The sequence below is a fragment of the Amphiprion ocellaris genome, chromosome 16, assembly GCF_022539595.1.
Source record: "Amphiprion ocellaris isolate individual 3 ecotype Okinawa chromosome 16, ASM2253959v1, whole genome shotgun sequence".
In the NCBI taxonomy this organism is placed as follows: Eukaryota; Metazoa; Chordata; class Actinopteri; family Pomacentridae; genus Amphiprion; species Amphiprion ocellaris.
The window spans coordinates 1,453,596-1,478,952 of NC_072781.1; the positions used below are offsets into that span (position 1 = coordinate 1,453,596).

Below are 25,357 nucleotides of genomic sequence, written 5' to 3' on the forward strand. Positions count from 1 at the left end.
CTGTATCGGTGTGATGTTGCAAATGTTGTTGCTGGTGATGTGAGAAAGCGAGGGTGCGATGTGGTGGTCACGATGAGCGGCGAGGCGGACTGCTCTCTGGGTGAAATCAACAATCCCCCGCCCCTTTATGTTTTTGTTTTTTTTTTTTTACCTTGACTCTATTTTCTACTTTGACTCATTCATTCTCTTCTTTTATCTTCATCAGTCTATTCGTTCCTCTTTGCTTTAGACTGCTGCTGTTTTAGTCCGCTGTGGGTTTTATTGATTTCTACACTCTGCATTGCTGTACACTCAGCACATTTGCTTTTGAGCTCCTGGATCCAAGAAGTTGGGAAACTGGGTTATTTGTTGGATGGTCGATGGTTTGAATTTTAATCAGACGGAATGCCAGGACGGAGAAATTGAGTGAGAAGCACTGAAGTGTCTTTTAGTACGACACGTAATGGAAAACATGGAGAAGCCGGTTTGCTGGAAACGGTACAAGAACTCAATAAACAGCAGGGAAATGCTAAGAAGGAACATCTATCCAGTTGGCTTAATTTGGATGCACGAAAGGTTTCTTCAAAAAAATCCTGTTGCCCTTTTAGGTGGCTTTATACTGTGTGAGAACATCTCAGAGCAGCCACTCATGCAGCCAGCAAGAGACCTTTTTGTTGTCTTTCTTGGGAGAAAAGGGCTTGAGACTCCATTTAAGGGTCCCTGCTGTGAAATGATGCAGCCCATAGTTCAAAGCTCTTCTTAGCGAAACACTTATTATCTGATGGTGATTCATGGTGAGGTCTGTGATTGCTATTTGACCACGTTTCAGGAGGCCTTCTACCACTGCGGTGATTTTGCTGTCGGGCAGCTGCTGTGCTCTTCATCCTGATCCAATCAGTGTGGGAATTAGCTCCAGCTATCAGCCAAATGTTTGCGGAGCGCTGGCCGCTGTGGTTTGGGAGTAAACATAATTTCAACGTCCTCTTTTGTTCTTTGAATCTGGTATTGTGAAAACTGTTGCATTAAGTACACACATATATTATGGCCACAAAATTAATGGGATTTTCTTTCCATGCTTTTATTTTGACACACTGACCCAAGCGTTGACTTTGAATTTGATAGTACTGAAGAATTGCAGGTGTCAGTAAATGGTGAGGCTGTACTTCTTGTTCGTTTGGGTCATAATAATTGTTGATTTAAGCTAATGAACAGTAGACATCAAGCTTCCATTGTCATTATAATTTAGATGATCAGTGGTGATACTTTGCGATTGTTTTTTTTTTCTGCGATTTTTGAGTTTTACATGGATGGATCTGTTGATTTGAATCTTTTGTGTTATTAAGCAACAGTTAAAATGCTGTTTTCAGTGTTGCAGAAAGCTGCAACGCTTTTAACCCGGACAGATTGGCAGACGTGTTGTTGTGACGTTCTCACAATGAGAGAAATTTCTGCTTTTTGCAAAACACTCAACGAGTTGGAGCGCTTGGTTGTGTGCAAAATGAGTGTTTTCTCTAAAACACTCAATAAAGTGGGCTACTGGTTGCTCGCTCACTCTTTTTTTTTTTTTTTTTTTCCACACACACGGCTGGGTGGGCGTGTTCACGATGTCACCACAAATTACTGTTTGCAGCAGAGAAGTCTTTAGTGGCCTGTAGGTCTGCTGGGCTTGTAGCTTTAGTGAGAATACAATAAACCTCATTAACTGTCATTTAAGGCTGGTGTGATGTTATGGGAGCTCTGAGTGGGCTCAGATTAATGAATGATTACAGACTATTTGCCATATGGTTGTCTGTTTAACATTAGTTTGTCCACACCAGCACTAATCCATTACCCACCCAAAACCTATCCCAATATGGCAACTTTAATGTCAAGAAGTATTTCGGAAGTGATTCACAACATTTGTTTTAGGTCAGTTATAACTGATATAAAGTTTTTGTACCTACTTAAAGTTTCACTGTATTTGTAATTATCTTTTTTTTTGTTCTTTTCTGTAGGCTTTGTTGGACTGTTTCTGGTGGTTTGGTCTTCTTAGAGCAGTTGAGCCAGATTAGAAACTTCTCCTGCTGGGTTGCAACGATAATTGAGATCTTGAATTTGATATGGCACTAAAGAAATCTATTCCGCTTGACTGGGTTTAGCTATGCAATAGGGAGGAGATGTGGAGCTCTTTGTGTTCTTTGCTGGCAGGCTCCAGTTGTTCACCTTGGAAACCAAAAGTTTTGCTCACAGTGCTTGTTTGGAAATGTTCAGTTTGTTTGCGAGATGGAAGAAGGGTTGTAATGACATCAAACTAAGTGCGCTGTCGTGATGAATGACTGGGAGGGATGCTGTCTTAGTAACAGTAGTCTAAAACTCTGTGTGTCTCGGCCTCTGCTGTTTTTGGTCAGATTTGAAGCAGATGTCTGCAGGGCTGCTGGCTGCTTCAGCCTGTGGCAGACGACATAGTTTCCATAGCTTGTAGCTCTTACAGCCAGGACTAAGTGGGTTTTAATAACACTTTGTCCAAATCAAATGATGGACTGTCCTTCCGGCTATCATGGTTACTGTGTGTCTGTGTGCATGTGTGTGTGTTTCTCAGGGGAAAGACCCACAGGCCGACTGTAAACTACAAAATGCCTGAAGTAAAAAGCATTTTCACCAAATCTATATGAAGGGAGAGCTGTTTTGTTGCCAGAAAAAGCCTCTCACACAGTCAACCACTTCACCTCTAACTGCAGCAACAAATCATCTGTGGTCATTTTTAATGAACAGTTAAAAATGGAAGTCATTGCATAAATTGTAGCCTCATAATGGCAGCACAGAGACCCTAACTCCTAACGTCGTGTCAGTTAGCTTCTGTAGCTCCGTACAACCCCTCGTTCAGCATTTTTTTCCATCTGTTGCCATAGGAACATGTGCATGTTTAAAAGTCATACAATGAATACATTGTGAGCATTTTAAAAAAAGAAAACAAACTGCAGATACCATTTAAAATAAAGCAAAATAAATAAACAGAGCAGTGCAGCTACTTGTTTTTGTACATTTCTCAGCTGTGACCAACAGTCACATATGAAAAATTCAAAAATTTTCAGCTGAAAAACCTTCTAGTTCTAATGTGTTTAGGCAGGCAACTGCAAATCTAAATTGTTTCTAAGCCTTTTATTTTGACAGTCAGTGCATCTGCAAACAGCCACTTCTTGTTGGTGTTTTCATGAACCCTACATCATCATTAAGTTTGTGTTTTTAATGTTAAAAAAAGATTCTTTTTTGTGCTGAAGAGCACAGAATTTTTTTCTTTTTACAGCACTTGGCTTGTGCTTATGATTGATTTGGGGCTATTTTTAAATTGAGAACTGAATTTAGATGAAATTTCACGCTTTTGGTGAAGTGAGTCACAGATGAGTAGTTCAAGGACTGTCAGAAATTTGAAAACCTGATAATTATTTTCTGTTTTTACAGTCTGTGGCTCTGATAAATTGTGAAATTTTGGTGATTCTGTAAAGCAAACATGCCAGGTGAGGTTTTACGGTTCAAAGTGTTAATATGTAAAATAACAGATTTGTCTCCGAGCTGCAGAGGCTCACAGTGTGAACACATGAGGAAAATTCTGGACTGTGCTTTGTCTTCAGGATAAAGTTTCACACCTTTAATGTGATGCAAGTTAAAAATAGCTGCTGAGGAAATGTGGCCAGTGACTTGGTTGTGCTGCTGCAGTAAACGAGTAAAACATTCAGGACAGATATACACATTAAAGAACACTGACTGAACAAACATGTCACAGCATTTATAGCCTAAATCAGTCTGCCACGCTTGTCCCATGATGGGCTTTTTTAGAAAGCCTGCATTCCCATAGAAATACACAGTGTAAGTCATAAATGAGCCGCCAGGGCCCTACCGATGTGTCCCTTCAGGGAAAGCCGATGAGCGTTTTTGCTGCAGAAAAAAAAGAATTACAAAATAGCTGATCTAAATAGGATTGCCTCCAGGCTAACTCTACCCTCATTCTGTTTTTTTCTGATAGAAGAGAGAGAGGGAGGAGGAGGCTACTGTGAGAGAGATTAACAAATGTGAAAGGAGGAGGGATGGAGAGAAAAGTTTTAGTCCTCTGAAAGTTTTGTAAATTTTCCTTACTTCCAATTCTACTTGCACTTCTAACCTCTTGTATCTCACTTTCTGGCCCTGTGTAATTTGTCTCCCAAACAGTTTGTGAGGGTTTGTGTGGAGTGTTGCCTGAAAGATGGAGGCGCATGTGTGTCTTTGTGAGAGGGAGTAGCAGGAAGAGCTCTGCGACACTCAGTGCAGGAAGTCGCACAAAACTCCACCTGAGTCCTGCATGAAATCCGCCTTGTGTTGTAATGTACAGATGCCAGGCCTATCAAACAACTGCTTTTCATATCAGTCTTAGTACCTCTGATCCCACATTTACTATTGTTGCTGTGATTGCACCCACTTAAGCTGTGACTTCATTACCATTTTTATGACTTTATAACTGCTATTGCTTCTGCCACAGCTTATCATGCTAAAACTGCATCTGCTATTGGATCTAAACTGATGTACTGCAGCCCCTATAAATGCTAATACAATAAATTCTTCCTTCCACTTCTTAAACCACCAAAGCTGTGCCGAAATCCCATCCTCTGAGTGCATTTTTTAGAACAGACCTATTATAATTATTCCACATTGCATCATTGCACCTGTAAGAACTAAAATGAGGACAACTCAACTGGAAACAGGCGGTGGTATTTCACCCACCTGCCACCTACTGCAACCGTGTGTTTTTCTCAGTAGAAATAAAGTTTTAAAACTGAGTATTAAGCTGAATAACTTTTTTAAACTTCTTCATTTGTAATTTCTATCTGCTGCAAACTAGTATCACCGTGCCTGTCATATGATGATGAGCGGTTTTATTCAGAGCACCTTCCAGCACCCTGAGTGGCTCTATTTTTATTATGGATGGTCCTGATGGAATTAGCAGACCACTTAATACAAAATAGGCCAGCAATTCGACTTCTTTTTTCTATAACTGTTGCATTGAAGCGGTATTTTTAGACCGCCAAGAGGACAGACAGGTTGAGTATTTTCAGTGTCATATTATCTGGTGAAATGTAGAAAAATGCAAAAAGCACAATGAAACCAGACTGTGTGGTTCATTTGTCGTCAATGAAGCGAGGCTTCTGGGCAAACGTGCCCTCGTTTCACATACAGACGCATTGAGGTCAAAGAGTTGAGAAAACAGAGCATGCAGGTGGATGCACACAAATACACACGACTTTAGACACACGTTCACACTCACACACATCCTGGTGGTGCACGCACTCATGCAGAAACACAAGAAAAACCACATCATGTATGGATTTGTTGCCTTGGAGCTGCGTTTTGACATGTACTCAGTCACTTCTTGACCCTGTGAGGTAACAAACACACAGACAGATAACCAATTATGCCATTTCCATAAACAGGCAGCCAATGGAGAAACATGGTGGAGTCGAAAATCAAATTAGGCTCCCTCCTACACACAGAGCAAGCAGACTGCGACTTCACACTCCAATAACCAGCACAGATTGGCCTTGTGAGATGCATGCACAGCATAGAAGCTATAGGAATGTGGGATGTGTGTATGTGGCATATGTGCAATCATTTATTCGCTGCAACTTGGTGTGCCTTTTTAAAATACAGCAATCAGATGGAGAGGGGATTAGATTTGTTTGGATTAACTGGTCGACCACTACTCTGAAATGGCATTTTGTTGGCATGGAGGGTTTATTTCAGGCTATTTTCTAAAGTATTTTTTAAAGAATCCCAGTTGAATTTATTGTTGAATTAGTTGAGTTGTTAGGGGAATTATTTAACCCTTGTGTCGTCCTGCGGGTCAAATTGACCCATTTTAAAGTTTGAAAATGTGGGAAAAAACATATTTTCACAGTGAAAACTTCCACATTTTCAACATTTTTGTCAAATTTTTGAACATTTTTTGGTGGAAAAAAAGAAATGTTAAAAAAATGTTTCTTTAAGAACATTCTGAAAAAAAATCAACCAAAATCCAGGGAAATTCGCACATTGACCAATTTATCACAATTGGTCGGAATGTTAGTGACCAAGAAGCCAATCAAACCGTCAGAGAGAGTTAAAATCATGACTTTTCCAAATTTTCTGATGGAAATGTTTGTTTCTGTTGTTTCACTTCAATTGCTGTCTCTTGTCATGCTTGTTTTCTCTACCTTTGCTTATTTTATTATCACTATTAATATTGTCAATGCAGATAATTCCAATCCTCCACCTTCTTGTAGGCTCAACAGGCTGTAATCAGCCCATTTCATGGACAAGAAACCCCAAATTTCAACTTACCAAAAGGAACAAAGTCCACTTTTGGTGGTTTGGGAGGCTGATGAAGGTGTAAGTCAGCAGAATTTCACTAAGAGGGACTGTAATTATAGTTTTATTTTTACACTTAAGCTTTGTTTTGACTTTGCTTTTCACTCGCCATCTTTCACTCGGTGCTTACTTGTGTTTTCAGTCCGTGATGCGTTAAATTTCATCACGTTAATTCTGAATGGGATCCCCACCATTCAGTGGTGAGGAAACCATATAAATAAGAGGAACCATAAAAGAACTCCGGTTGCCTTCATATGATGGGTTTAGGCACCAAAACCACTTGGTTAGGTGGGGTTAAATAATTTGGAACATTGCACAACACCACATTTTAGAGCATTAAATATGGCTTTACCGGCTGAACAGCTTGTCTGATGTGTCATTCAACCCTGGAAGGCAAAGTGTTTATGACTGTTTCAAACGACGACACTCGAAGGGTTTGACACTGTAATCGCTTCAGTATGGGATAATGGTGTACAGTTTCAGCCTGTCTTCACGGAACACATTCAACGTACTGCGAAAAGTGACAGAAAAGAAGACGAGGGACTTTGACAGAGAAATTCAAACCCTGCTCCCTCTCACGCCTCCACTCTGGGGGCCAATCACTGCGGGAAGTGGGCGTGAATGTCAGATTGTCAGTTTGGAGTTGCAAAAATTATCACGTCGCCTTCCTAATTCTGAAGTTGTGAATGGAGGGGCCTTCAGTTTCTCTACGCACCACTGAGGCTTTCAGTTAGCAGAGGCATAATTAGAATTGGCTTTTAAGATCCTAAATACCAATCACACAAGCACCACTCAACTACCATCTGCAGATTGTAATCAGATTGTCTCCATCTTGTATCAACAGTTGGTGGATGATTTTAAGTATGTGTGTTCTACTGGTGCCAATATGGGTCCAACTTTGAAGTCAAATTCCCCAATTTGGACAGTAAAGTATACATCTATTAATCTATGTGGACTACAGTTATAAAAATCTGGCATGTTTGATTTTCTTTTTCTTCTAGGTTTACATGTATTTGCATTACAACAGTCACTCCAGCCAGCACACGGATGTGTTTGCGTACACACGTGCACTTGAACCCTCCTTTGCACTCTCATATCAGCGAGGCATTAGGTGGTAATGAGGCTTGATGAGGTTTGTAGGTCACATGCTTGCACCCGTACACACTCCGTCCTTCTGTGACAGCACAACCATTAGCAAAAAAAACGCTGAATTAATTAGCAGAGGAAGATAACAAGTGCTGTGGGAGAGCCACGTTTTTATTTATTTATTTATTAATTTTCCGTCACAAGGACAGCTGATTAAAACTGCGAGCGTGTCGGCTATGTGCCTGTGTGGCGTCTTTTTGATTTGCATTTGTTCTAATAAATTCTTGTTTGGCAGCGAGCAACGAAGCAAACAGCAGATTTATTTTTTTTCTTCCTTATACATTTACACACAATCGACACACACCCACGGGTTTGTGTTTTATGAAGTGTGAAGGTTGTGTTCTCGTGTTACAGAGCACATTGTTATGACACCTCTGGAGGAGGCTCACACCTGTTACTGTGTGTTTGTGGGTGCATGGATTTGACTGAAAGCATGAAACAACTGTGTTTTACTGCTTAAACTGAAACAAATCACCTCTTAAACTGATGATTAAATAACTCTGCCTGGTGGCAGCTTGACAAATGTTTGCATGTTCGCGCTTTTGTTGGATTTGGCTTTTATTCTGTTGTTTGACCGACTGACTCATCATGTAAGGAAGCAAGAATTAAGCCAGAGTGTAGTAAAGTTTAGGTGTTTTACTTCTAGACAATCCATCAATGAGCCTTTACAGCACAAACCTATTGGATATAAAGCCAATGAATGGCTAAATGAAGATTTTATTACATCTTTGTCTCATTTTTAAGTATATTCTTTTAGCTAGCCTTGCTTTGGTGTATTTGTTGCTAGTGGTGTTGGTCCTTATGATGTAAATTGGTTCTAACATTTTTGGTTCTATAATCCAATTCAGTCCAATCTGATTAATTAATTTTTTTGTATATGTATTTTGTAACATTTTTGATTAGTTAAAGCTGTTTCATCTGACTTGAAATTAAAAAAAATGTTTGCTTACATATTTTTCTGTCATAAATTCATGGTTTTAACATTTATTTTAGCGGATTTATTATGGGCTCTTTTTTTGTGCAGTTATAGATGCACAAGTGGGATGTTAATTTGTACTGAGAGAGGAGAGAATCTCTGGACTGACATCATGTCTTGGCTTTTTTCTCACCCCTTTTTCTGCAAAAGTCAGCTTTTATCCCGGGCAGGCTGCCACCATTTGTCTCATGACGGAGAGAGAGCGTAATCTATGTTTTAAAAATCTCTTGTCGAGATCATTGTGCAAACCCAGAAGCTTTATTTACTGTAAAATGGCACCAAATAGTTTGCCAGCCTGTTGCTAAGACACGAGAGAAAAAATTTGATCTAACCTTCTTTTTAAATGAAGGTACGGAGTGGAGCTGGACAGAGCTTGAAAAATGTGCCATTTTCAGCTGCGCTGCGTGATTGTTTGGAGTGGGACAATTAGCCTCTTCAGTCTTTTTTGGAGCGCTGAATACCGGAAAACGGAGGGAGAAGAGAAAGAGCAAGGAGAGAAGAGAACGGAGGGCAGGTCAGCAGCTTGACAAATGAGCCCTAACCAGCTGCCTCCACAAAACACTATCGCCTTGGCAACTGCTGGCATGGAGAGAGTACGAGAGGGAAGGGATGCAGAGTGAGGGAGCGATAGAAGACACAAGAGTGAGAAGGATGAGAAAAGAGGGTGGTCTAGGGGTGAAGAGATAGAGGAGGAGAGGAAATAGAGTGAGAACAGATGGGAAGCTAGGTTTTTTCTTTCATTATTTATCCTTACTGCTGCTGCCAGATGTGCCTCCCGATTCTGTTAATTGCTTGTATTTACAGATTTTGATCTAACAAGAGGGCGCGAGTCACTTTGCAGTAATAAAATGCGGAGTTCTTTTTGGCTGGTGAGCAAGGACTTGATGCAGTGTTGCAACACACACACACACAGAGCTCACAAATCTGACAATTCTTTGCTCGAGGGGCTGAGATTTGATGCAGATCCAGCTTTAATAAAAGATACTGGTACCTCTGAAGAGGAAAAAACCAAAGGAAAGGACCTCACAAGACCATGATGGACTGTACTGACAGTCTATATCTGTGTTTCTACACTACTGTCAGGCCAGTTTGAATGGAACTTAAAAGAGATTGTGAATTAGACTTGTTTTTATGAATTGCTTTGGAGCTGTGTCGTGTCATCAGGAAATGGTGGTGTTGGCTGCGATGGTTGTTGAAGCTGGAAACAAAGCTTGTTTCTGCCAACTGCTCAAAAACCTCGAAGAAGAAAGAAACCAAATCTTGCCCAGCTATTGTCCATTTAGGGCGAATTAACTTTGTTTCAGAGTTAAGGAAAGTTTCAAAGTCAGAAACTCTGAAGCAGATGTTAATTTTCTGCTAAATTGGAGAAGTTATTTCAAATTTTGCTGTTTCCATTTATGTTTTCTGTTGCTGTACCTCAAAATGCAAGAACAAATGCACTATGACGCCTACTGTTTTTGATTTAATGGAGCACTTAGGAGCTTCTGTAGAAGGCAACTGGACTTCTCTGCTTGGTTCTTGAAGATGTTTCACCTCTCATCCAAGAAGCTTCTTCATGCAGTTTCACATGCCATTCACAATTCAAAGCATGTGGGTCATTTATGACTTCCCTGAAGCACCCTCCTGGATGAGAGGTTAAACAAGTCCAGCTGCTTACTACTGAAGCTCTTAGGACTACATGACCTGGATGACTGAGTACCATACAGCTCTACTTCTAACTAGTTCATCATCCCTCTGGCTGAGACGACGCTAACAGACTTCAGTGACTGATTGTGTTCACAAGTTTGCCCTTTGGCCCATTCAGCTGTATAAAGAATGGAAGTCCCGTTAAGCAGCCACACCCATTTCCCTGTGATGGCTCAGCTTACAATTCCAGTGAACAGATTGGGAATTCAAAGCGCTGGAACAAGTACGGGCTGTTGGACCGGCTGAAGGTTTAACTTTTCATTTCTGACTTTGTTGCTGGGAGCTGTGGATCTTTCTCACTAAGATGAACAGAGAGGAAGGTGGGAATGCTAAAAAACCAGGCAGTGGGGATAAATCTGTGACAAACAGCTGACAGGGCTGTGTTTGCTCATACAAACAGACACTATAAGACCACTGCTGTTTTTGAGGTCAAATGATTTCAATGAGTTATTCCCTGAAACATTGCAGTAAGTGGGCTGTCACTGTGAGGAGCAAACAAGACCAGACGCTGGGATTATCTGTCTCAGCACGGTGTCATATCTGAGGAAATTATGTTATTTGTTCCTGGACAACATTAGCCAATATTTAGGGATCTTTTATTGTGAAATCAGTGCGTGTCTTTCTTTCTTTGTGCAATGTAAATGTGCATTTTGTACAAGGTTGACTGAGAGTAATTTAATGATGGTGCAGACAGATTTAAACCCATGGTATCTCCATAACTTTAGCTTATCTATACGAAAGAGGCACTTCAGTGAGAGCGCTGGTTTATACCCGGGTCCGTCTGCCTGTCTGCCCTAAGTAGTTTTAATGGATGACTATGAGCAGACTAATGCTATTATGCTGATGTTAATTTTTTGGCAAGCGGGGCCTGAGATATTGGAACTGAACCTCACCGGGTTATTTATCCTCCACGTTAGTCACAGAGGCACCGCAGAGGCAGGAAGGCTGCCAAATGCGTGTCTGTGTCTGTATATGAAATTGTCAGGTCAGTTGAAACAGATGATTATTGTTTATGCCCTGTATTATTTCAGCTTCATGTGTTAAACATTGTACAGTATTAGGGTTCTGCTACCTGAAACCTGTTACCTTCTTGGGTCCCTCAAGACTCTGGCTCAGTGTATTTAAAGCCTGGGCCTCAGGTCATCTTCAGGTTTGGTTATTTTGGGGCTCTGTTCTCTCTGTATGTTGTGTCATATATGTCCCTGTTTGTCATGTTTCAGATAAGACACACTTGGGCAGAGAGATGTATTGAATGAATTCCATTAATTAGAGTTTTTGCACATTTTTGCAATTGCAAAATCAAGATTGGTGCTTCCTTTGCTAACTCCAATGCCAGTTAGTTTTCTATAGTTATGAGAGTAACATAAACTGTGACAGTTTTCTTGGAGACACTTGGATGACTAAGTTTTGTTTAACAACAAGCTTGAGCAATGGCAGGCACAGCCGCCAAAGAAACCCAGTCATGTTACCTCAGGGATATAGAAATAGTTTGGTTCTGAGAGGTGTGAAGTTGAACAGACCACCCTGATGTGTAAAGTTCATCAGAAGACTACAGCAAACCTGTTTCAGCACCTGAAACAAAAGCAGCAGTGGAATGGGAGGAGGTTCTGATGGAAGCTCCCTTTCCAGTTCCAAAAGCACAGAGAAAAAACAGCAACTCTTAGCTGCTGCCTCTATGTTTTATCAAGTAATACAATAATGTACAGAAATGAATAGCCTTTAGTTTTAGTTAAATGCTATATAGAGAAAGTTATTTTTAAATAATGTTCTTTTTTGAGTTCATGTAGCCAGAACAAAGTCTAAGTTAAATTTTTAATTTGTCTATTACATCTGTGATGTTTTTTTGGGGGGGGGTTTATTACCTGACCTAAAGACACTCAATGACCTGCAGGGAAATTCAACTGCAAGAAGTGTAGCATGTGTATTTGCCATGAAAACCAGTGGTCTGCAACTGATACAACTGAAGGAACTTCCATAAACTGTATACAAAAGATGGACACAGCTTTACTTGGCAGACCAAAGAAAGTGAATCAGTGCAGAAGTGCCTTAAACCTGCCAGCAGGGGGCGACTCCTCTGGTTGCAACAGACTTCTGATGGTATGGAGGTCTGGGTGAAAATTACTCCTCTTGCCCATTGGTTTGATGCTTCAGTAAGCATTTTTCTATAGAGTTTGTAGTTTCAATTGCTAGTTTTTAGACTTTTTGAATACAGTGTAATGTTCATTTTGTAAATTCTGGTCCCATTTAGAATTAAACAGATGATAAAGCAGAGTGTGTTTTAGGACTATGTAGCGTCCTCGAGTGCCAAAGATGTTGAGGCTCCAGTGCAGTCGTCCACAAACCAACAGGTGACGTCATGGTTGCTATCTTTATATACAGTTTATTGGAGCTTCTTCAAATCACCAATTATTCAGGGAAGGGTTCTTTGTTGGGAGAAGAGTCTCACTCACACCTGTTCCATTTTGGATTGTGTTTAGCTGAGAAACATAGCTTGGTTCATGTTTTTGTTCGATGAAGATAAATGATGTGTTATTAAAAGAGGTTACTGAGTCATGAGAAAATCTTTGTGTGTGTAGTGAGCATGTATCTTTCTCTTTACTGAAGGATTAAGTTAAATCAGGTCAAGTTTCAGTCTCAGTTTAGGCAGTACGACTTGGGGTTTGGTTGGTGCAGTCCGGAAAAGACTGGGTTCAGGACTTGTGGGTGCAGAAGCTCGGTATACTTAAGGGCTCTGATGGGTTTGTGGGGACCAAAATGCTGGATGCTACAAGTTCAAATGACTGGTTAAGGGTTATAACTTGGGTGAGGGAATCCATTCTGTTAGTGACGGGTCCCAACAAGTACAGGAATACAATGAAGTATGTGTGTGGAGTTTTGTGTGCTACTATGAGAGTAACGATGATCGTTTTTGTGTCTTTACAAAGTCAAGGAGACAGCATTTTTCTGCAAACTGTTGTGCGTCTGTGTGAGTTCATGCATGTTTCTAATTTGCCCATTAACACCTGCTCCGCATGCAGAACACACCGCCTTGTTCCTCCTTTCTTCCCCTCTTTTCCCCCTCAGCATGCTGTTCTATTAGTGCAGTGTTGCTGCGGGTAACCGCGGCAATGCCTGGTGCAGTATGCGGTCAAACACTGCCAGTTGTAGTAAAAGCTCATACTATTTCACGCTCCAGTGGGCCTCCCTCTTTCTATCTCTCGCCTTTTTTTTTTTTTGTCTGCCGTTTATTGTGCTGCATGGAGGGGGAGAGAGTGAACAGTAGAGAGGGCAAGAAATCAATGGATGTAAAGAAAAAGTTGACCAGTAAAAGGAAAAGCCGTGGAGAAATGAATGGAAGGGAGTGAGAAAAAGTGGAAGGAGAGAGACTAACAGACTACACCGAGAGAGAAACAGAGAAATACACTTCGACCAAACCACAGAGCCACAACAGATTGTTGGTATTTTTTAAGATCAGACCTCAGTCTCTTCACTCAGCTCTGCTTCCTCCTTCTGAAACCACATCCTGACTCACTCAGTTCCCTGTATCCCTTAATCCATAATCTCTCCCCATATTACATCCATTCATCTTTAGCCTCTATATAAACATTTATAAATCACTGTCAAATTAATTAGAAATACGTTGGAAACAAAATGGGCCAATGATGATGATGGACAGTTTTCCTGAAGAGAATTATCAGAGCAGTTTGTAGGCATTTTGTATCATATTTCTGTTTACTGTGGCTCATTTTTCCCTGCAATGAAAAATCCTGCACCTTCATGGAAACAACAGAGAGAACTCAAGCATGCCTTTTGTGCAGTATGACAGTTGTACATACATAAATGATAAAACAGAAAAAACAAGAGATTATTTATTTCACAAAAATGGAAGAAAAAAAATGAATCATCCAAATATGTCCACAGATATTACTGGGAACTGTACTGTACTGGTGACTCTATGTACAAGTAAGTTTGTTTTAATTAGCTTTTATCCTTGTCTCTTGTCTGCTCCGTGGAAACACAGCCTGCAGTTCAACCCAGTCCAACTGAAAAGACATGACTGTTGGTCACAGCTGAGTTGATTCATGGTATGCCAAAGTGTAGAATTTTTTATTTTGTCTTTTGTCTTTTTGACAAATGGTTTATTTTTGTTGATTTATTTTTAAATGATTCATGTTGTATAAAGTAGTTTTTATTAAAATATTGTGATTTTAAGCTGAGATTTGGTAAATTTTTCATTTGAAACGGCACATCACATGTGAGATATTTAACAACTGTTGGAAAGTTGAAAATCTCAACAATATTTGAGAATTTTTTGAGTTTCTGACTGTGATAATTCATGTATTTTTTGAGATTATCTTAAAGAGAACATGTCTTTGAAGCCTGCTAGTGGAATATGGGTTTCAGAGAGTTAACATGATGTGAGTTCTATGTGGGATGGTTAGATGTTGTTATTATATCTAACACTTTGGTCCTGAATTAAATACTGCATCTCCAAAACTATTGGGGGTGATTATACGAGATTTTTGCAGACATTCATGATCCCCAGAGGATGAATTTTAAAGCTGCACATGTCCCTTAACTTTCTCCCATCATGAGGTTTGTGATATTAAGTAAAAATTCATGGATTTCCAAGACATTCTGTACAAGCATTCATGGTTCCCAGAAGATTAATCGTGATCCGTGTCCCGTTTTATCTCCCTCCATCATTTTCAGAGAGAAATGTGAGCTCACGGTGAGATCCAGCAGCACCAATAATTCTCCTGCAGTGTAATCATACATGATAGCTGACAGATTGGACCTCAGAGCTGGAACTCTGCTCTGTCTGCTTCTTTACTCTCCTCCTGCCTTTGTCTTTGAATGTTCTCATGTCATCCAGGTGATGGAGTGTCTGGAAATACTTCTCAGCTGTTTCTCAAAGCATTTCTCTCTTCTGTCCCACTTCATGCACCCTGTGTGACCATTTTTCTGTTTACAGCATGTAAACATAGTCAGCATATTTTTGGTCAGTTAGTAATGAAGGGAGCTTTTCCAAAAAAGGATTAGGCTGTTTGCCCACGTTGGACTGATGCTGGTGCAGATGTGGTGGATGATGTCAGGAGTTCAGTGTTTGGGTTGGTCACTGTTAACCACTTGATAGCACTTACAGAAAGCAGGTGGGAACATATACAAGAATATAAAAGCATGGGAAGGTTGCATCAACACATTATAAGACAAGAAAATCACTCAGAGAGTGCAGTCCTCCTCCAAGGCTGCTCATTCCCCCGTATGTCAGAAATGCAGCAATTTTTATTAGTTATCGATGATCAGAAATCACAGCACCATAGAATGTATCCATTTAATATAGATGTACCCACCAACACAATGACCTTGCACTGAACACAGGTGTGTGTTCTGCATGTATACGTTATGTACGGATACCGAATCACCCCCACAATTTAATCAGTTGTTCCTTGCATCATTTCTGACGGATAAGTCCTCAGCGGTGGATTTGTAGCAGGATCACAATCGTGGTAGCCGACGTAGTCTTCACTTGTTGTCATGGTTACAGTGATGCCATGCCGCTATCTGGCAATGATACAGAAATCTTTAACAAATCCGTGGATCCAGACTATAAGCCGCATCACTGCCGGAATCTAATCACTTGGTTCTTGTGTCATTTCTGACCTTCCCTGAAAATTACATCCAGATCTGTTCTTCCGTTTTTGAGTAATGTTGCAGACAGACGAAAGACGTCACATAATTCCGCTGCTTTCCTTGGCGGAGTAAAAATGTCCAAATCATTTCTATAATAGATACCATGGAAATGTGGAGATGGACGCACTTTTACCTTCTGATATCCAGTGTGCATTTAGGCATTCTGGTCTTGTTTTAGTATTTTCAACATGTGATTCCACGGTTGGATAAGAAAAGTCAAGCGCATGAAAGATGAAAACCCCATGATAGAACGTGTTGCCGGTGGCCTCGAGTTTTAAAGGAGTGACTTTGTCTCTGGAAGATTTGCCGTGTCAAACCCTCGGATGAGCTGGGAAAATGTGTGCGGGTGTGTTGTGAACAACTACCGGTGAGACGACCTTTTTGTAATTAACGTCCCATATTCCATCATCCAGCAGCAAAGATCTGCAGTCGTCCAGGGGCTCCACGTGTGAATCTGTAAATTCGGTTGTTACTGGGGAAAATACAGCACTTTCTGCTTGTCCTTGAGCACAGAAAGTTGAGTTGTTTTTTTTTTTTTTTTTTTTTTTTTAAATAAAAGTTTGACACTAAAATATACAGCTTTTTCCTCTCATTGCTCAAATGGAACCAAACCATGTCTCATATTTCATTCAGCCTCCAGAAGGAATATTCTGTTAATGAGAGCAGCAGAGAAATACGCAGTGGTGCTAATGAGCGATGGACAGAGGCAAAAAAACCCAGACTTTAATAGACAAAATCATATGTGAAGCCATTAGCATTGCAAACTGTGCAGCTTTTACTTTATTTTTCTAATGAATGATTCAATTTAACCTCCAATTATATTGCTAATCATTTAAATTCCTCTCACTTATCCAGATGGTTTCACAGTGTTCTGTCCTACTTCACAATCTGTATGTTGACTTAACTGCTTTAAATTAGCCTTAATTTATGCTGCTGAATAATGAACCTGCTTATATGGAAGTGTTGCGAGTGATTTGAACGGTCTTTACTGTTAACCCTACAAACCCCAAGCAGCTTCTATCTCACTGTGATATGAAGTACTCTGTGTAACCAGTAAAATGAACTCAAAAATCATAAATCACACCCAAAAAAGAAAAAAAAGTTGAATTTTCTTGATTATGTATCTGCAAAAGTATAATAAAACATGGAATCGACATGTCCAGCAGTTTTCCCAACAGAAGGTACCAATACTGGGGAAATGGTGGCTCTACATACAACAGATATTTTAGCATTAATACAAGAATAGAACGGAAGATTTTTTTTGTCAGTTTCTTTACATATCCAGGATAAATGCTGTAATTTTTCAGATTTTTAGAAAAATAACATGCCTTTCAAACCAAACAGTGGGATTTTAGTTTCAGTCTTACTTACCTATTCTGGATCAAACCTTTTTTAGACTTTGTTACAACATAAAGAATTATTTCATGTGGAGCTGCAAACTGTTGATAATACTGCAACCAAATTTCTTTCTGTTAATCCAAAGCTCTTTACTTTCTTCTGGATGATGCACTGTATAACGTATGCAAATCTCAGGAAGCCTGCATGGTCCCACAGAGGTTTCAGTGGTAAATCTCTGGATCTCAACAGCTCTACACCAGAGAAACAGATTTTGCAGCGAGTCAACATTACAGAGATGAAAACCCTGTGTGAGATGTTCCAGTATGTGGGGAGAGAAATGAGAATTTTCTTGAAATCTTGTCTGATTCAGGTGAACAAAGAAAGTCTGAGGACAAACTGTGGGGTGAGCCGAGAGCTGCGATAACCGAGTGGAAGTTAAACTGATTTGTGGCGCTTAGTGGCTCCTATCACTGCGACGGGTTTTTGATGCAAGAGAGCGAGTCCTGCCTGGAGCTTAGCTTGAATATGTATCTGATAGCAGTCACACACACACACACACACACACACACACACACACACACACACACACACACACACTTATACAGCCACAATCCTCTGATAGCTGCACTGCCTGCTGCATGGAGGCAAAGACACACACCATGCTCACTGTTTAAGTGCAGACACAACACACACACACACACACACACACACACATGCACACACTCTTGCTGCAGCAGCTGCAGTAGAAGCTAATCTGTACGAGCTCCAGTGTGCAGAATACCGGGCTTACAGAGATCTGATACCAATTCATCTGTCTCTTTTTCATCTTTCTCTCCCTCCGTCTTTCTGTAGTGTTCAAATCTGTAAATATATTACATCCACATGCTCTCCCATTGAAACAGGCCGATCAGGAGAATCCAGGCTCTGATCTTTGACTGATTTTTACCTATTAAATCTACTTCAGTCCTGAGCGAGGTGGGATTTAGATAAAGGGGAGGAGGAAGCTTAGAGATTTTTAAAGCTGCAGGGAGCCAGAATCGCTGATTTCTTCCGTTATCGTGTTACCTTTTCAGGTGTAAAGCCCCAGTTTGCAATTGGATCACAATGCAATTTCAACCCATTGTAGGAGACGTACACTGAATAAGAAGCACCAGCAGTAGGATGGTTTGGTAGAAAGTGTGTTGAACAGAAATCCTGGATTGCGGGTTTAAGAAGTAATATTCCTAGATGGTGGAAAAGCCTTGTCACGCTGCTAGATGAATTTTCCTTGTAATCTATGATGACTACATGTCCCAGTTTGCCAGGACGGTGTCTGGGTTTGGTGCTCAGTCACTGGACAGCCTTTTAGAAATATACATCAGTGTCCTTTCTCTATCTGCTGTGTCCTTTTTCTGAAGTTTTTTTCCAATCACTCACAAACATCTAAACTTTTGATGGAACAAAATCAATCCCCTGAAAGAGTATGTGGCCGGTTTTGTTCTTTGAAACTGAATTTCTTCTTCTGCACATGTTGCAGAGGGATGTAGGTGTGCAGCAGTCATGCATGACTCAGATTTCGCTCTTTCTTTCCCACTGCATACAACAACACTGGCTGCTGCAGGCACCAAACTACCTACTGCACAGCTTCATCCAGAACTGGAAGTTTTGGTTTTCCTGCAGTTTCCAGTCTGTTAAATTGCTCCCGTGAAAAGATCGGACGTGTGACAAGAGGTGAGTGAGTGTTTGTTTAAGGGTGGATGAGGGTCAAAGGAGCCAAAGAAATCATTGGAGTTGTGCCAAAATGTCTGGTGACCTCAGTTCCACCGTGACTCAACAGAAGTGGACGGCTATGATGAACCTGCCAGTGGACGAATGTTTCCTTCCACTCTGCCCTCCTGGTCCTCTCCAAGCTGACGGACGCCACTTTAATGACTTTAGCAAAGCCTTGACTTGTACATGAGGCATGTAATTAACCAGCAGCCACATGGAAAGACCCTTTCCCTTCCATTCATAGATGGGTGACAGTCCAGAAATAGATCTGAGCAGTGGACTGCCAAGCAGGTTTGACAAAGTCAGGCTTTGTTTGCGTTAGCTGGCTCAACAAAACCAGAGATAATGGATATCATGGTGGTGGTTATCCACTGTCTTTGTTATCCATGTTTTTCTCATCAGGCTCTATGAACACTTGCATAAAAGTAGGTGTTGTTGCATCATCTGACTCTTCTTCTGAACAAAACAAACCAACCTGCTGTGCTGCCTACTTCATTCAAGAGGAACAGCTTGTTTTAATGGAGAGCCATGAAGAATATAAAACATTTATTATGGCAAAAAGTGCTGTTACAGCAAGTGATGCAAGAAAAGAACGCTGGTAGAAAATAGTTAATCATGTAAGTTAATATATTCATCTTAGCGGTCAGTGCACTCTGCATGTACTCTGAATGCAGCAGCTTGTTTCTAACATGACAGCTGCACATTAGAGCTCCTAAACTTTAAACTTCATGCATTTAACATGATACAGAAGAAGAAGTGCATTTAGGGCCGACTCCGTCTCCGTAACAAATTTTACACAAAAGTCACTTTAGTTTTTGGCTAAATCAGTAGAGTAATCAATTTGTGGTCTACTAGTTGCAATACCGGCAGCGTAAAATAGACCAAGCATTGATACACATGTATGCATTTACTGCATCACCAGCTCAATGCATGTTGGCTCCCATGGCATCGTGGTGCATAAATTCTGTGTTACTGAAACTGCATGGCTTCCTTCAGTGGGTTTACTCAAGTACAGCTCAACAGGTTTACATACATGAAGTATTCCCTCAAATGAGAATCTGTATTGCTTATGGAAATTATGGTCAGTGAAAGAATGGTGCTTTTTACAGCTGATTTAAATCTCTAACTATACCTGGTTAGCTTCACAGTAGAAGTGACTTTTGATTTCAATCCTAAACTAACCAGATGTAAAGTCCAGGTCTAACCACCTAAAAGAGAAGGGATCTCAGAGGAATCATGCATCATTTTGAGAAATACATTTATCTTGTTCTTGACAGATCAGGATATTGGTATATTACAGTCACTATAAAACAAGAGCCATCAACAGATTAACTTAGCTTAGAACAAAGACTGGAACCAAAGGGTGACCCAGTAACCAAGTGGTTGGATGCCTTAAATGCCATCAGCAAAGAGTCACCAGTTCAAGTCCCGCCTGGCCTGGACCTTTACTTAATGTCATCCTCCTGCTTTTTACTTTCTCTCTTTTCTCTCTTTTTATTTCACTGCCTGCTTCAAATAAAGCCAGAAATAACATTTAATAAGAGAAAAGACTGGGGATAAAGAGACACAGCCAGCTTTATCTTGTTTGTTTAACTTGTACACAAACTAAAGTGAAAAACAGCGTGGTGTAGTTTGTGCAGAAGGTTATTTGTAATGCTGATGGAATAATCCCCAAAAAGAAACACACGACACACACACAAAGAGACACAACTCTGAGTGTAGCTGTTGTGGCATTTGGACACCTTTGGCCACAGCATTGTGTGTCACATCTGTGTTATGATGAGGCACCGAGAGCGTTTTTCTGTCGCCGCTGTTGTCCTCAAGCTTGTCTTCAACCTGCAAAGTGGACAAAAGCCTTTAGCCGACTTTTGCGTGCATTTATTTGTGCGTGGATGAAAAAGATAGAATGGCTGTAGCTTTGTCCGCAGCTTTCTGCTTCTAACTGCCTCGTAGCTCACTGGAAATAAACATCTCCACATCTTCCAGGGAGGACTTATGTGTTAAATCTAATTAAGAATACAGCAGCAGCTAAAACACCGGCCTGACAGCCAGCGTTCGTGAGAGATTCGGAATGTAGCATAATTCTGACGCCTGTATGTATAATGCATGTGTGTACTAATGCAATAGATAAATTATACATAACTCTTCCTGTCAGTTTTGGGTCCGGTGGGATCCGACCCCACCGAGTTCTCCCGCGATCCCGGGAATAAGTGTGTAATTCGGGAATTCCAGCTGGGAATTCCCTCGCAGATCCTCCCGACCTGGAATGTGGTGGTGGAGATTCAGTGGAGGGATTTGGCTGCTCGCATGTATGTGGGCTCTACATTCATGTTCTCATATATCACTGAGCTGTCATAATCCATCGCTGTGTGCCTGCCAGAGGAACTGAACTCAGGTTTAAGGTTGACGGTGTTAAATCCGACCTCAGCGTCCTGTGTGTGGTCTTACATGAGGCCGCATGTTGAATCTGATGGCAAACACTGATACGGTGCGTCCCACCAAGATATCTGGTGTTTTAATGGAGTCCTCAAACAAATACAATCATCTGCCACTTGGGAAAAGTGCTAATCACTGTCTCTAGAACAAATCACATAGTTTTATTTTAGGATTTTTTGTGAGCATATTGGAAAAATTAAATCCACCAGGCTTAATGGAAAAACTTTTCTCTTGAGAATACAAACTACGCAAATTATCTCTAGAGGTTTCCTTCCATCTTTACAAGCATTTTCTTGGCTTTAGAAATTTGTAGTCTCACATGGACCCATGTGACAGACTATAGGCTTGTGTGACTTTTTAGACTACTAATATAGACGGTTTTTAAAGGCATCAAAAACTTTTAAACTGAAATTTGATTGTCTGGAGACTGGAATTGTGTGGGATCTCTCTCTGGCCTCTGAAAACTCACCTCTGTGTATCAGAATTGCATATGTAGAAGTTTTGACAATGAAAATAATCTCTACCTGACTGAAAAAGACTCAGACGTAGCTCTACACCATTTTTTCTTTACAATGCATGGATATATAAAGTTTGTACCTCTTTCAGTTCACCTCCAATTCCGCTTAAACACTGTAAAACTACTCTACTGCTTTTACACAATGTCAAGTTGTACTGCCAGAGTACTTCCCACAGTATGTTTAAACCAGAAACACATTCTTTAAGAAGAGTAATGAAACAGAAAGTCCCACAATGCAAGTTTACAGGATTGATTTCTTAGATTTGTTTCATATGAAACTCCCAGTAGTCTAAATCTGTGATGTTTAGACTGTCATTGCTCGGAAAACATGCTCTTACTGGTTATTTCACTCATGATGTGTCTTCAAACGTATATGAAAACACCATGTAGACGAGGCTAAAAAGTAGATGCTTCCTTTTGTCAGGAATAAAATAGCTAGTGACTATGTTTCAAGGCCGAACTCTATTTCATTCAGAAGCAAGCTGTTTCTTGGTGCACTCGTATTTTCTCTCTACAGTTGAAATAAAGAGGTTTCCATTATGTGTAACAGTTTCTGTTTTGGTGGACAATAGGATTCTTTTAAAGACAGAAATCACTCATAGCGCTCATCAGTTTCTCTATATGTTTCCTTCCATTCCTCATTTTCCTTCCATTGAGCCACCTGTGGAGAGGAAGGCAGGGGTGTCTGTAAGTTTGTTAAAGATATTAAGACTAATTACAGGTCTTTAATAAGATGAATGGTGACTGATGCGGACCGGATGCTTGAAGGTTAACTGGGGGCAGCTCACCTGATTAAGAGCAATGAGGTTAAAGTGAGTTTATGGATAGAAAATGATTCACAAAGAGAGAATTGGTGGAGAAACTGCTGACATGGAACTTTTTCATGCAAAACTAAGTACAAAAACACACCTTGCTGTGGTGGAAAACCCACCAAAAATAGCGACCAAAGCTCTCAGTGGAAATGCAGGCTAATCAGATTCTTTTAACATTAGCAGAGATGGACCCACCACACCTACTTCTGTATAAAATTATATGGAATCATTGGCTGGCTTTAGAGTGATAGAATGAAAAAAGAATATCGAATCAGCCGTGTTCGGAGCTTCACATATCAGGTTTGGCATCATAATGAGGATTTAATGATAAATAAATACCCATGTTGTACAGATGCCTAATGTGTAACTGAATAAAAACCACAATACATGGAGGAAAAAGGGCAACAAACAAGAAGCAACACGAAAACCTGTAGAAGAAAATGAAAAGAGTGAGTCCGAGTGAGAGAGAGAGAGAGAGAAGCAAAGAAAGCCGCTCTCCATCTATCAGGAATGGCAGGTTGTCTATATGTCGGAGGACTGTGCTATCCCACAATGCCCGGGTGGCCCTGCTGCCTGTCTCCGTGGTGACAAGCATCTCCCTGGTGAGCCATGATTGGATGAACGGCCTGTCAGTGAGGAGAGGCCCTGCATGTGTGTGTGCATAAAGATTTATGAGTTCACAGACTGACACTGAGAAATGCGCTCATGCAGGCTTAATGCTTGGTGTGCGCTCGGCCTCGCTCTCAAACACAAACAGACACAAATGTTTTTCACTACTTTGACCCTACAGTAAATGGTTGCAGTAAAAGACGTGTGCGGGTTAATCACTGGGACTTGGCAGAAGAAGCTACACAGAATGATGGTGTTTTTTTAGGTGGCACATGTTGGTTAAAAGGTAAAAATAATTTTCACACGTATTCCAGTTCTGAGGCTTATCCAGGTTTTCCCCAAGTACATGATAAATACTGGCATCCTGGTTGCTTACAACACAAATTTAATCTTCCTGTAACTCCTGTAGACGTGCCTTAAATTAATGTGACTGTCTTATTGCAGGGCTAAAGCACTATTAAATACGGATTTGTGGATTTATTCACCTTATTTCCAGCAATGGGAGACGAGAGTGGCAGGAAACACGAGTGTATCCTCCACTTTGACCAGCGTCAGGTCGTCACTGTTGCTGTGGAGGATAGGGGAGCTGTAGATGGAGATATGAAGCCAGGATTAGTGGGATAGTGACCTGGAGAGGAGATACATAATGTCTGTATGAGTCGGGCATCCTTTTCCAGCTGAAGTGTTACTGGACCAGAGGAAGCACCATTATGTTGAATAAAGTGACCAGTTTTGAGGAATCTCACTTGGTTGCTAACCAGTTTAGCATTTTGTGTGTATGTCCTGTTGTGGTCTGATGGACGAAGCTTTGAGCCACTTCATGGAAGTCCAAATCCATGAGGGAACCATCCAGACAGTTTGTTTCTGCTGCTCCAGACCAGAACAGTGGATCACGTCACTCCAGTTCTGAGGTCTTTACACTGACTTCCTGTCTGCCAGTGAATTGATTTTAAAACACTGCTGTTGGTTTAGAAAGTACTGAGTGGTTTAAGGCTGAAATACATCTCTGATCTACAGGGATTGGTCTGATTTCTGTCCCCAAAGTCAAATCAAAACACGAAGAGGCAGCTTTTAGTTTTCATGCACCAACTATCTGGAAGAAACTACTAGAAAAATGCAGGTCTGCTACAATACTCAGTCCAAATCCAGACTGAAGACATTTCTGTTTGCCCGATTGTCACTAAACCAAATCGGAGGCTTTTAAATATCTTAAACTGTACTAGAACTTTTTTTGTCTATTTAATTGTGCTGAAATGCCATTTTAATATTGCTTGTTTTCTTTTCTCACATTGCCTTCATGCTTTTTTCATGTTTTATGCAAAGCACTCTGAATTGCCTTGTTGTTAAATTATGCTATTAAACTTGCCCAGTTGGCAGTGGTTTGGAAACGTGGACATCATGTCTACATGCCACAACATCTAAGTTTCCTCCGGAGTAGTTGAGCAAGCACAATCCGGGATAAGGTTTTAATCCAGTTTTGTGACATTTTGAGATGTTGAGAACATTAAAAATTGCATAATTGGGATACTGAAGTCCACGTAAACGCAGCTCTTGACAGCAGCTCTTGACAGCTCTTGCGTTGATTCAAGATGATGCATTTTGAGCAACGCTGGTAAAAACTGTTGAATTTCTACCATTCAATGATTTTAATAGCAAGTGTTTCCGCCTAGTAGATGCTTGTGAAGGTAGTTTAACAACAACCAGCCTGGAAGTGACGGCAGGACACTGGATGTGGCTGTGATTACTGGACGGACGCTGAGTAGCAATGCTGGCACTTTTTTTACCCTCTTGTAAAAAACGTACAGACCCTGTGAGGCGTGGAGGTGCTCTGACATACAGAGCTGCCTTTAATCTGGAGGAAAAGCCCAGCAATGGAAATACAATCACCTGCACACAAACACACAATGATTGATTTCCAGGGATGGAAGTTGTGGATGTGAGCAACATTTCTAGAATTAGAAACCGTAGTTGTATTGAGCTCGCATGTTGCAGCGCAGTGGTGGAAGAGTTTTTTCGTGCTCGATGAAACCTGATAATCCTGCAGCATGTTTTCACTCCAGGTCGGTTTAATCAGACAGCATGTGT

General features: G+C 40.7%; 1 protein-coding gene across 4 annotated transcripts in view; it reads left to right on the forward strand.

Moving 5' to 3' along the window:
* slc8a1b (solute carrier family 8 member 1b) overlaps nt 1-25,357 on the forward strand; it is a 180,488-nt gene that overhangs the window by 20,629 nt on the left and 134,502 nt on the right. The gene's annotated exons all lie outside the window — the stretch shown is intronic.